This window comes from Prunus avium, chromosome 6 (genome assembly GCF_965620075.1).
Source record: "Prunus avium chromosome 6, drPruAviu1.hap1.1, whole genome shotgun sequence".
In the NCBI taxonomy this organism is placed as follows: Eukaryota; Viridiplantae; Streptophyta; class Magnoliopsida; order Rosales; family Rosaceae; genus Prunus; species Prunus avium.
Genome location: NC_142289.1, coordinates 30,856,568 through 30,867,781, shown reverse-complemented (window position 1 = coordinate 30,867,781; position 11,214 = coordinate 30,856,568). Strand labels below are relative to the sequence as shown.

Here is an 11,214-nt window from a genome sequence, read left to right as displayed (position 1 = left end):
GGGCCACCTTTGCTGTCAAAACACTATTTGACTGCGACGATGAACGGGATCTAGGTTCCCGCCGCCGGGCATTCCCCATCCCTCGACAGTATGTCCCTGGCCGCCTCCCTAGAGTCTGATCCAAGGTGTCCGTCAAGATCTGAAACCCCGCATCCTGTGGAGGAGCCACAGACTCGAGCGGCGTATCGGGAGGAAGCTGGGAGGCGGACTCCTGAAGAACCAACTGGCTCTTCTCAATCATGGTCGTCTGTTTAACATAACATAAAATATAAATAAAAACATTTATATAATAACTATGAAACTTGAACGTGTAAAATAATCATTAAAATTAAAGACTACTTACATGAAGGGACTCCGCCAACTCATTCCCAGGTCGAACATAAACGTCGCCGAAGACGTCAATCTCTGGGAATTTGGACCCCTCCTAAATTGAACAAGAGTATAAAAATGTTAGTACAAAAAAAAAAGAAATTAACATTAATGACATATTAAAAATTAAATAAAAACAACTTATTATTACCCGACGTCGCGCATCCATCCTATAGGAGAAGGGCCTGGAACCTGAATGATGGAGAAGAGCCTTCTTCTCCCTATTGCCCTTATTTGCTTTAGCCATCTTCTGTTATACAAAAATTAAAGGCTTATTATCACAAAGCGTCCCTGACGTTTGCGAAACTATCACATTGCATCCTTAAAGTTTTTTTGTATCACTCATGGTCCCTAACGTTAATATAAGTGCTCTCAAATAGTCCTTCTGTTAAAAAAAATGTTAAGTCTAGGGATATAATCGTCAAATCAATCCAAAATTATAATATATATATATATATATAAGTTTCTCTCTCCCCTCTTTCTTTTTTGTTGCCTTTCCTTCTCTCTTCTCTCTCTCTCCCTTTCTTTTTTTCTTTTTTCTTCCTCTCCCCGAGTGCAGGCTTCTCTCTCCTCTTTCTTTTTTATTTCATTCCCTTCTCTCTTTCTTTCTTCTTCTTTTTTCTCTCTTTCTTTTCTTCTTCTTCTTACTCTCACCGAGTTCACTCCTCTCTCTCTCTCTATCTTTCTTTTTTTCTTCTTTCTCTCTCTCTTTCTCTCTCGCTATTTGACCCAGCTCCAACCGAAGAATCTATGAAATGGGTTTTGGTCCACTTGGGCCTGGAGCTTGTAGGAATGTGATTATTTGAGATTGGAAGTGAGAGAGTTTGGGAACAAGGAAAGATCATGAGAAGGGTTGAAGGGAGGCTGTGTGAAGAATTTTCACCTGCATATTATGGGCTCTGCACTGTTGGTGAAATGCTCAGTGCTGGCACTACCCATCTTGCAATCACGCCTCTTGATGTCTTGAAAGTTAATATGCAGGTTCGTTTTATTGATTAAGAGAAGGGAAGGAAATAAAAAAGAAAGAGGAGATAGATGACTGAACTCGGGGAGAGGAAGAAAGAAGAGAAAAAGAAAGAGAGACAGAGACAGAGAAGAGAGAAGGAAAGAAAACAGAAAAGAAAGAGGGGAGAGAGAAACTTATATATATATTTTATAATTTTGGATTGATTTGACGATTATATCCCTGAATTTAACAGTTTTTTTTAACAGAAGGACTATTTGAGAGCACCTATATTTACGTTAAGGACCATCAGTGATAGAAAAAAACTTTAAGGATGCAATGTGATAGTTTCACAAACGTCAGGGACGTTTTGTGATAATAAGCCAAAATTAAAACGTATTATTTGAAATTGAAATGAAATATTAAAAAATGACATAAATCATTAGTAAGAAACGTGTAATAATTTTGAACTTAATATAAAAAATACCACATAATCAGCCTCCTAAAAATGACCACAGAGCCACTGCCAACTATCCTCCCGCCCCTCAAGCTCCTTCGGGCAACCCTCCTGAAGAGCAACGTGCGGATCATCAAATGCCTGAAAGTGGTGGTGCAGGTCGCTCTTCCACTGCTTGTACCTATCAGCGAAGAGTCTGTTGATGTACCCCAACAACTCATCGTTGACATTCTCTAAATTGTAATTCATCTACAATAAAATAATTACATACATTAAATATTTAAAATATATAAAATTGGAAGGAAAAACAATTAAAATGTAAGATACATACCGACAGGTGTCCATGCATCTCGTTATGCACCGCATCAGGCATGGCCTTCCAAGACTTCCATTTCATCGGACAATAGGTCCGAACGACTGCACCAACATCGTGCGCCAATGAGCTATGTTGGTCTGCCGTTGGGGCAGCCCGATGACGATCGTCGTATCTGATGTTGATACGAGAGTTGTTCACCCGGGTAACCTTCGATGTAGCCAACTGGCGACACGGTCCCCGGGTGTTCTTCTTGGCTGCAAAGAAATATGAAATTAATGTTAGTTAACAAATTTGACTAAAATATTGGTACGAAACATATGTAGTTGAAGGAAATCTTTACTTGGTCCGCTCGAAGTGGCGTCGGTGGTGCTGGAAAGGCGATGACGCCGCCTGGCGCTCATTGGTTGCGCCACTGATGACTCTGATGACGCCGGCGCATGGGGGGCACTGGGACCCACTGGCAAGTCGGGCAACTATGGTGGGCCAGAGGGAGGTGACATCATAGTCGGGGGAGGCAAACTACGTGAAGGTTGCACCGGCTTATGACTTCTGCTGATTAGGTTTGACATCTTGCAATAAAAACAAGCACCAAAGTTTAAAAAAAATAGTTACTGTAATACAACAATCTAATAACAAATATAACATTTATTTCATTTCATTTAAAATAGAGTCAACGTCTAATAACAAATATAACAAATATAACAAATAAAACAAATAAAATATAACAAAAATATAAAACATTCTTCATTAATTATAAAACATAAAAATTATTCCAATTTAGGGTCATTATATAAACTAAGCTAACAAACATACAAATAAATCAAATTTACCAATATAAACTAAGCATATTTTAACAATATTACAAATTTAATTAACGCATATATGTTGGCGTACGGTTTGCGATTTCCGAGTATCCGGGACTCCAATCCACAATCCGTTGAATCCTATACGATCCTAGACATACAAGGTACATCATACATGAGTTTGAGTTTCATCCAATGGTCCGAACAAATCAAACCGTTAAATCGCACAATAGGCGAAATCCATTCGAGGCTGAAACGGTATCCAAATTGGAAACCGAACACACCTACACGCTCATGACAACTAGTGGATCGCATTGGGACACAATGTGATTTTGCTACAGTTCCATAGCGCTGCCACACGCGGCAGCAGCGCATGTATGTGAAAAAGCGATAACGATCGCCGGAAAAATCTCAAAATGAAGGGCCAATCTTCCTACCCTAGGTTCAGGACATCGAATAGAGGCAGTTCTCTTCTCGGACCTAGGCCAAAAAATGGCCGGAAGTGGCCGGAATTTCATCCCGAAATCCGGCCAAAATCTTAGTTACAAAATTAGACAACGTACGCTACAAATTTAACAAATCCTATCCAACCATCAGCTAGACAATAAAAAATAGGGGGAAATGCATACCTCACTCGTCAGATTTGGAGGCCGGAGGAGGGAGAACGAAGCCGGAGATATTCGCCCAAAACCGGATAAATTCCCGCCGGTTTCTCGAACTCAATCGTCGCGGCGGCGGCTCGGAAAGGTCTGAGTCCGTTGGCGGTGATCGCCCGGTCGTTAATGTGGAAAGTTGAGGTGGTGGCCGGAGGAGAGAGAGAGAGAGAGAGAGAGAGAGAGAGAGAGAGAGAGAGAGAGAGAGAGAGAGAGAGAGAGAGAGAGAGAGAGAGAGAAGCGGCGGCAAGAATGAACCAGAAGGTCCGAAACTGTCGAATTATTACCAGACCTTTGCGCGACGAAATATACAGTGTTCGTCGCGCAAACCAGTAAAGTGTCTAAACAGTGCGTTTTCGATTAAAATTTTCGCGCAAAACTGAAAATATTAACTTTGCGCTACGAAATAAACCCCCATCGTCGCGCAAAGTCGTTGCAGTAGCGGCAATTGAACCGCCAAAAATTTCACGACCTTACGTGACGGGGACAAAATTTTCCGTCGCGTAAACATCATACCCTAAACCCTAAACCCTAAACCCTAAACCCTGAACCCTGAACTCTGAACCCTGATCACATAAAACCCTAAACGACATCATCCCATTGCGCGACGAATAAAGTTATGTTCGTCGCATCTACAGGTTTTGCGCGACGACAGTTACCCGTCGCGCAATTTCTTCTATAAAATTTGAAACAAATTGTTTTCATAGCATACACATTCTACGAAACTAGTTTCAACGATCCAACCGTCAAACGTATTTGCTTATACTTAGAGATCGTATACACCAAAAATGGGGAAAAAAAAACGTGTAGAGATCAAGTAACGGGACAAAAGTAATTGACGGTTATAATGGAAAAATCACGATTTAACGGTCAATTTTACTCTGATTTCAATAATTTTTTACGGATACAATCCTTCACCCAACTTGAATTCAATGACAGTATTTGATCTTCATTTCAAATTATTTACACTAGTGGATATCACAAAATCTTATGTTCTACTTAACAAGTTTATATATAAAGTTTTAATAGTTAGTGACTATACTGTGTGAATCATATACGCATTATAGAAAACTTCTTTCATCGATCCAACCGTCACACTTGTTTGTTTCTACTTAGAGATCGTATACGCTGAAAATCGAAAAAAAAAAAGGTATGTAGATTGCGTAACGGGACAAAAGTTTTCAACGGTTATAAAGGAAAAATCACGATTTAACGGTCAATTTTACCCCGATTTCGAAGATTTTTTACGGATACACTCCTTCACCCTATATGTATCCAATGACAGAGTTTGATCTTCATTTCAAATTATTTATACTAGTGAATACTGAGTTAAAATTCCTAAGTGTCATGTATAGAAATATTTTTTAAAAAATTAAAGTGGTTTACGTGATGAAGTGAAATATTTCGCCTGTAAATAGTTTGCACGACAATGATTTTTCATCGCGCAAACATTTTTGTGTCGAGTTATTCATCATATCGTCGCGCAAAGATCAGTTTTAAATTTTTTCCTGACACTTGTGTTTTTTTGGGAAAATTAACCTTGCGAGACGAAACATATCGTCGCGCAAGGGTTACTATAACGACGCTGGTGTTGTCCGTCGCGCAAAAGACACTTCGAAACTATTCCCGGACACTTGTAAATTTTTTTGGACAATTATTCTTGCGAGACGGAGATAATCGTCGCGCAAAGGTGCTTGGGCGACGCCATTAGATGTTTTCGTCGCGCAAAATTTTGTTTTATTTTTAAAAATTAAATTGATATTTAGTGTAAATATTTGTTGATACTATATTTGTATTTACTATATATGCAAAAGATGATCACAACTTGTTTTAGGGGACGTGATAAAGCATATATTTATATGGTTTGGATATCATATATTTATATGATAAAGCATATAATTGTCATACTATATTTATATTTTTTCATACTATATTTGTATTTTGTTATACCTTTATTCATTCGTCTTTTTACAAAACTCTATGCAAATATATGACGTTAATTAGGAAAAGTTACTGACACAAAGAGAAAACACGTACATTTCATTAAATTATAAATAAATTACATTATTCATCAGATGAACATGTACATTTCGTTAAATTACAAATAAATTACATTATTCATCAGATGAACTATAATAACCTTCGTTATCATCACTATCATGACTATCCGTCTCCCAATCCTCTTCCTCCTCCTCTTCCTCCGCCTCCTCCATAAGTACATCATCGTCGTTGTTGTCCCCCATGGTTGGATCGTATCGCGGAAGATCACCGAGGTCAATTGTAATTGACTGAATCGGTATTTCTCTTGAAGACACTCCGTCAATCTGAAATGGTTCTTGAACAACATTTGTATCGAAAAGTGTATGTGCATCATTTTCCATGGAAGAGTCTAAACGTTGGTCAACGACGTCGACGTCGTTGTCCGATGGGTCTAGTTCTGGTATATCATACACGTTCCTCTGATCCATATGCTGAACCACTTTCCAATCGTTCCCCGCTTTAGGGTCATTTAGATACACAACTTGTTTTGCCATGTTTGCCAAAATGTAAGGGTCGTCATCATACCAAGTTCTGCTCATGTTCACAGATAGTAACCCATGATCGATTTTAATACTTCCCTACCTATTTGGGTTCGTATCAAACCATCGACACTTAAACATGATCACTTGGTATCGGTCTTTGTAAAGCAATTGCACGACAGTTGTGAGTTTGCCATAGAAATCAATGTCTGTACTTTCCCCTCCACCTGGAACATGGACACCGCTGTTTTGCGTACACAACTTGTCATCTCGTGCATGACCTAAAAACTTGACGCCGTTAACATGGCAACCTGAGAACAATTCTGCTCGGAGTGGGCCGAATGCCAAGTTATATAACTCTTCACTGTAAGTGGGGGAATTCTCTGATTTCAACTTATTCACCTAATATTATAAAAAAAAACATTCATAGGTTAGTTTGGAAAAATGTAATAGCACAATATATATATGAATTAGAAAACACTTATAACTTACATATTCCAAAAACCATTGTGGAAACAATTCACGGTGTTTCTTGGAATACAAATGTGATGGATGTTCTCGCTTCATCATCTCTTCATGTTCATCTAAGTATGCCAATATCTCATCACAATTGTTCAATACGAACCAATGAGCTACCCCCATGTCATTTCTGGAAAACGATTCTCCTCGTACAGGATCTCCAAAGGGTCGTGCGCTTTGGGCAAAAACAGAAAGTTGCTCATTTCTCAGACCTCCGTCATTATTGCGCTGAGGTCGATTGAAAGCCGTGTCCACATCCTTTAAATACATTCCACAGAAAGTAAGCGCCTCATATTGAACCCAAGCCTCTACAATTGATCCTTCGGGCTTCGCTCTGTTGCGTACGCTTTTTTTCAGCTCTTCGAGTAGCCTGCCAAAATAAAACGAAATTAGCAAGTAGTAAGTATGAGATAATGATGCATACACAAATGATGATGATTATATACCTTTCTATTGGATACATCCAGCGATAGTTGACTGGACCAGCAAGCAATGCCTCTTCTGGCAAGTGAACTATCACGTGAATCATACTCGTGAAGAAAGCCGGAGGGAATATCATCTCAAACTTGCATAAGACTTGGACAATGTCTTGGCGCAACTGATCAATGTCTGTCTTTCGCAACGTTTTTACCGTCAGTTGGGAAAAAAATCTGGACAACAATATGATTGACTTGACTACATCTTCCGGCAATAGGTGTCGAATCCCCACAGGAAGTAAGCGTTGCATAAACACATGACAGTCGTGACTCTTGAGTCCAGTAAATTTACCCCCGTCAACCCTCACGCAACGTGCGATATTAGAAGCATACCCGTCAGGAAACTTTACAGACGATACGAACTGTAGAAACTCTTTGTTGTCATTCGGTTTCATGGAAAAAAATGCAAGATCCCGTATAGCTTTATCACTGCCCCTTTTCAGCCATAAACCCTTTCGTATGCCCATTCTTTCCAAATCAAGACGCGCTTTCGGAGTGTTCTTTGTCTTGCCCTTGATATCTAGAATCGTTCCCATCAATGTGTCAAACACATTTTTCTCAACATGCATAACGTCGAGATTGTGCCTCAATTTTAGTTTCGACCAATATGGGAGCTCAAAAAACATAGACTTGTGCGTCCAGTTCATATGTGTAGCAGGTCTGGTCCGACTAACTGTTTTCCCAAACGGAGCAAAATCCAAATGGTTAAGCTGTTCTAAGATCTGATCACCGGACCATTCTCTAGGTTTTGCGCGACGCTCTTTGTTCCCGTCGAACTCTATATCCTTCTCTCGCCACTCGTGGTCCCATGGCAACCATCTTCGATGCCCAAGGTAACACACTTTTCCAGCGTGCCAACCGGAAGTTACATCTTCCTTGCATACAGGGCATGCCATATAACCCTTTGTGCTCCACTCCGAAACCATTGCATATGCGGGAAAATCATTCACAGTCCACATAACTGCCGCCCGCAAAGTGAACATCTTCCTAGTAGATTTATCGTACGTGCGCACCCCGTTTGTCCATAAATCTTTGAGCTCATCAACCAACGGCCTTAAGTACACATCGATTGACCTGCCAGGATCCTCAGTTATCAAAACAGTCATCATCATGTACTCTTTTCTCATGCATTTCCAAGGGGGCAAATTATATGGAAATACGAAAATCGGCCAAGTGCTGTGGTGTTGGTTTAGAACCCCGTACGGATTGAATCCGTCAGTCGCAAGTCCCAACCTCACATTTCGGGGATCAGCAGCAAACTCGGGGAACGTTCGATCGAAATCTTTCCATGCCTCCCCATCTGCAGGATGCCGCATCACATCGTCGTCTACCCGTTTTTCCTTATGCCATCTCATGTCTGTGGCAGTATGCGTCGACATATACAATCGCTGCAACCTTGGTTTCAGGGGCAGATAACGCATGACTTTTTGTGGAATCTTACTCATTCTATTCTGAGATGTCTGTTTGAACCTCGATTCATTGCATATAGGGCATGTATCCAACGTTTCATACTCTTTATAGAATAACATGCAATTATTTTTGCAAGCGTGGATCTTTTCATAACCCAATCCAAGACCACTCAACATCTTCTGTGCCTGTCTGTGATCTTTCGGCAAACAATTGTCTGTTGGAAGCATTTTCTTGAAAACCCCCAAAAAGTAATCGAAACACAAGTTCGACATACGATACTTTATTTTCCCGTGCATTAGCTCCACAATCGCCGTCAGAACGGAAAAGCGCTCGCACCCCGGGTATAACTCCTGGTTGGCATTTCTTAACAGGTTTTCATACTGTTCGAACTCTGCACTGTCCATTGGTGTAGGCACATCATCTTCTCCTTCCTGAGTGCTGCTGGTCGATGCAAATGGAAAAGCATCATGTATAATATCCCTGACTTGTTCATTAGGATCCACAATAGGTTCAACATTGTCCATTCTTGTGGCCCTTGAAGACGAAGCGATGTCTACTTGTTCCCCGTGATGGTTCCAAGTGCTGTATGTCTCAATCATTCCATTTCTTACTAAATGAAATCGAACATGTTCAATTGTCTCCCACAACATATTGTTACACCTCCTGCAAGGACACCGGATTCTAGTTGCACCTGGGTTGTGTGTCCGTGCAAAGTCAATAAAATCCTCGATTCCATCCAAGTATTCGCCTGCGCACCTATCCGGGTTTTGTATCCACCTCCTGCTCATCTTTCCTGGAACCACAATCACAATACAACAATCATGTTGTATTCGTACAAAATCTTTCCTTATGCCTCCGGTAAGGGCCCTATCCCATTCGGAAATGCATAGCCATGTCATGTAATTTACAGCTACATGAGATTAGATTTCGACGTGGATAAATTTCGGCAGCATCTCGGTACAGTTCTTGAGGTGTACCGTAGATATAAAATACCTACGTACCACCCGAAGAACGTACCGAGACGACACCGAAATCTCCACAATCGAAACCTAATCCTGTAGCTGTAAACTACGTGACATGACTATGCATTTCCAAACTGTCCAAAATATGGGACAATTCAAGAATTAATTGGACCGTAGTCGTGGTTTACCCACCCATGCGCGGTCCAACTAACCTCGAACGGGAACTAAGCTTTATAAAAAAAAAAATGTTAACGTACATTCATAATTTAACATCATATTATAAACATAATTTCATAAATCAATATAAATATAATGTAATACATTTTATATTATAAAACAACGAAAATACCTTCTAAATCGTTCTCCTCCAATCGCTAATCACATATAATATTCCTATATACAAAGAAATTAATGGTGTTAGTATGAATTTACAGTAAAATTTTTACACTAACGATAAAAAATGCATACCTAATGACCGTATCAGAGGCAGAAGTAGCTCAACTCATAAACGAAATGAAAATGACGAATTTTGTGTGCCGAAACCTCTTGAGAAAGATGCAGCAACAGCAGAGGCAAACTGCAATTTTTTCTGCAGTTTGCCTCTGCCATGGACGTGCTAAGCTTAGTATAGACGACGAGTTTGCGCGACGGATAACTCTGTCGTCGCGCAAGATTCTTCCGTTTTGCGCGACGAATAATTAGTTCAACATATGTCACGCAAACCACGTCACCGTCGTGCAAAGGTTATTTCCCAGTCGCGCAAGGTACTGTCGACATCGATTTTTTGCGCGACGATGTAGTTCTCTCCGTCGCACAATAATTCGTCGCACAAACAACGTGCGACGAAAACTTTGTCGCGCAATCTGCTGTCGCGCAATTTTTTGGCGCGAAATGCTATCGACAGTAGTCCGTTCTTCGCGCCTTTTTTTTCGCGACGATATTTTTTACTTGTCGCGCAAAATACCTTCGCGCGACGAGAAATACTGTCGCGCAAAGTTCACCACCAAATAAATTTTTCCGCGCGTTTTCCCAGCTACTTTATGCGACGCTCTTTGTTTTGGTCGCGCAAACAGTAATTTGCGCGACGATTAATTTTGTCGTACAAAATTGCGCTACGATTTATGTTACCCGTCGCGCAAAACATCTATGTGGGACGAATTATCCTCCGTCGCGCAAAAAGCCGTCGCGCAAAGGCTAAAATGTAGTAGTGATTCCACTCCGCTCAGTGTTATCCCTTGGTTGTTCTCCAATCAGTTCCCGCTTCCCTTTGTTGTAGCAGATAACCCGCAAATCGATTTCTCGTGTTTATCTTGGAAAGTGTGTAGAGTCACGGCGTGCTTGCACCACCTCCTTCCCTGTCCTGATTCCCTGGGGTTGCCTTGAGTGTTGCTGGTTTATGGTGGTTGTTTGGTGGTGCTTCTGCATTTATGTGGTTTTTGTTGCAATATTGTTTTTAATTTTTTTTAGTTTTGTTTATCTGTTGATATCATTATCTGGGGTAGTCTGTTGCTCCTGTTCATTGATATTGCAAATCAGATCTGTGCTTCCTTGTATTGTTGTATTTGTTCCATCCTTTATGGTGAGTTTTTTGTAATGAAATTTCATCCTTCGACCAAGAAAAAAAAAAACCATAGGACTCAGCCAGGGAAATTTTTTTCTCTGGTTCTTCTTCCTTTTTCTATACAAGCGCGCATCTCCCTTCTTCTCCCAAATTCTTCTTGTCTCTCCAGTCGAAAAATTCTCTCTTCTCATTCATTCATATAGAGGAGTTATATCCCCTTTATATT

General features: G+C 40.4%; 1 pseudogene; it reads right to left on the bottom strand.

Annotated features, from left to right (window-relative positions):
- Nucleotides 1–1,953: 1,953 nt before the first annotated feature.
- Nucleotides 1,954–8,869, bottom strand: LOC148294033 (uncharacterized; annotated as a pseudogene).
- Nucleotides 8,870–11,214: the final 2,345 nt, after the last annotated feature.